The 2,500-nt window shown below is 45.4% G+C and overlaps 1 protein-coding gene across 6 annotated transcripts in view; it reads right to left on the reverse strand.

The window, feature by feature from the left end:
* Positions 1 to 2,500, reverse strand: part of LOC135093022 (integrin alpha-5-like) — a 12,895-nt gene that overhangs the window by 912 nt on the left and 9,483 nt on the right. For 4 of the 6 annotated variants that reach the window (XM_063991881.1, XM_063991878.1, XM_063991879.1 and 1 more), the window contains 6 exons: positions 2,200 to 2,319; positions 1,499 to 1,935; positions 1,264 to 1,305; positions 772 to 889; positions 178 to 456; positions 1 to 9 (listed from right to left, as the gene is read on the reverse strand). The exon at positions 1 to 9 is cut by the window's left edge and continues 96 nt beyond it. The gene's annotated coding sequence lies outside the window, so the exon portion shown is untranslated. The remainder of the gene's footprint in view (positions 10 to 177; positions 457 to 771; positions 890 to 1,263; positions 1,306 to 1,498; positions 1,936 to 2,199; positions 2,320 to 2,500) is intronic. The other 2 variants (XM_063991876.1, XM_063991877.1) reach the window with 2 other exon arrangements.

Below are 2,500 nucleotides of genomic sequence, written 5' to 3' on the forward strand. Positions count from 1 at the left end.
CCACTTGTACTGCAGGACGGGAGGAGGAAGAGGAGGAGGAAGAGAAGATGTTATTGATGTTATCTTTATGGTTTTTATTAGCCTCTACTACTACTACTACTACTACTACTACTACTACTACTACTACTACTACTACTACTACTACTACTACTACTACTACTACTACTACTATCTTACCTCATCGTGAATTGCTACATAGGTTCCTACTGAAACTTCAAAGAAAACATTCATATCTTCTTCTTCCTCCTCGTCCTCCACTGTGTCATTGGTCCCAGGGGCGTCCGTGGGCGGGATGGAGGCGTTGCGTGGGTGTGGGTCGGTGTCAGGGAGTGTGGGCGTACGGGAAAAGCTCAGGCAGGTGTGGTCATGTGTGCCTTTCTCCTTGTTGTTGATGATAATGCATTTTTGTGTGGAGTTGAAGGTAAATTTTGGGTGGAGCGAGACTGTGGCGCCCTTCTGATAGAGAGAGAGAGAGAGGGAGAGAGAGAGGGAGAGAGGGAGAGGGGGAGGAGAAGTAGTAGTGAGAGAAGAGAGAAATATTATTGTCATGAGTTTGTTTGTCTGTGAAATCATTATCTCTCTCTCTCTCTCTCTCTCTCACACACACACACAAATGGAGAAAAAGAGAAAAGTAAGAGAAGAAGCAGATGAAGAAGTAGGAAGAAGAGGAGAAAGAAGAGGAAGAAGAAGAGACATACCTATCCCAAACATTCACACACACACACACACACACACACACACACACACACACACACACACACACACACACACCTGAGTTTCCAATCCTGCGCTTGTAATGTTCGCCAGTTTCTTCATCGTCTGAGCCACTATGTATGATTTCACTGTGACTACCGCTGACTCGCCATTCCTGAGCGTCCCACCTTTACACCTATACGGAAGAGTTAATTAGGGCAGGTGTGGTGGGTGTGACAGGTGTGCCGCGAAGGTGTGAGGTATGTGGCGATAGGCGTGTGTTAGTAGACAGGTGTGGTGATTAGATTGGTGGTGAGAAAAGCAGGTTGGAAGTGGCCAGGTGTGTGCGTGTTAGGCAGGTGTGTGGTATGCAGGCAGTTAATTACAGGTGAGGAAACAAATAATTACTGATATAAAATAAACAAGTAATTATCAACGAGCTGTAATTAATTGATAAGTAATAAGTTAAATATGGTTTGGTGAGAGAGAGAGAGAGAGAGAGAGAGAGAGAGAGAGAGAGAGAGAGAGAGAGAGAGAGAGAGAGAGAGAGAGAGAGAGAGAACCACTTACCTTATAATTTCAGATGGAATCTCCGAAGCGTTGATGACAATGCTGGAGAAAGAAGAGGAAGAGGAGGAGGAGGAGGAGGAGGAGGAGGAGGAGGAGGAGGATATTCATCGTTATTCATCATTATTTCATATCAGTGTTGTTATGCGTCATATTTTCCAGAGAGAGAGAGAGAGAGAGAGAGAGAGAGAGAGAGAGAGAGAGAGAGAGAGAGAGAGAGAGAGAGAATATCACTTACCTTTTAATTCCTCTTTTGTTATAACTATTATTTAGAGAAGGAGGAGGAGGAGAAGGAGATGAGAGAGAGACTGAAGAAGGAAGAGGAGTAGAGGAGGAGGAGGAGGAGGAGGAGAATACCAGAGAAACAGGAGGAAGATTGTTGCGAGAGACGGAGGGTGGATGAAGAGGAGGAGCAGGAGAAGAGGAGAAGGAAGAAGTGGAGGAGGAGAAGGAGGAGGAGGAGGAAGAGGAAAAGGTGGAGGAGGTGTCAGTCTTCTCATCATCTTCCTCGTCTTCCTCTTCTTCCTCTTCTTCCTCTTCTTCCTCTTCCTTGGACGATTCACGAGGACTTTCTCTCTTCTTCCTCGTCTTCCTCTTCATCTCTTCCTCTTCCTCACTCTGAGAAATGTTGTCCTTCCTCTTGCTTGTAGCGCTCATGGGAAACACCGTTGCAAACTGAGAGAGAGAGAGAGAGAGAGAGAGAGAGAGAGAGAGAGAGAGAGAGAGAGAGAGAGAGAGAGAGAGAGAGAGAGAGAGAGAGAGAGAGAGAGAGAGAGAGAGATTTAAAGGAAAGAAAGAAAAATTAAAAAAACAACACACACACACACACACACACACACACACACACACACACACACACACACACACACACACACACACACACACACACACACACACACACACACACACACACACACACACACACACCTCAATACTTACGCCATTAGGGTTCACAATATTCTCATCATATTGACAAGTAAGAGGGCCTGATGTTGATGGTTCCTCCGCCAGGTACAGAACTCTTTCACCATTGTGATTAAGAGGCATCCACGCTTCCACCTGACAGACGGACAGGTGGAGAGATTAGTGGGCAGGTGGATAAATTAGTGGATAGGTTTTTTTAGGTTAATGAACGGGTTATTTTGTGAACAGGTGGAGTGGGCAGGTTTGGTTACGTGAAGTTAGTGTATAGGTGGATTAATTAGTGGATAGGTGGATGAACTGATAGGTGGATTCATTA

This window comes from Scylla paramamosain, chromosome 41 (genome assembly GCF_035594125.1).
Source record: "Scylla paramamosain isolate STU-SP2022 chromosome 41, ASM3559412v1, whole genome shotgun sequence".
Classification (NCBI taxonomy): Eukaryota; Metazoa; Arthropoda; class Malacostraca; order Decapoda; family Portunidae; genus Scylla; species Scylla paramamosain.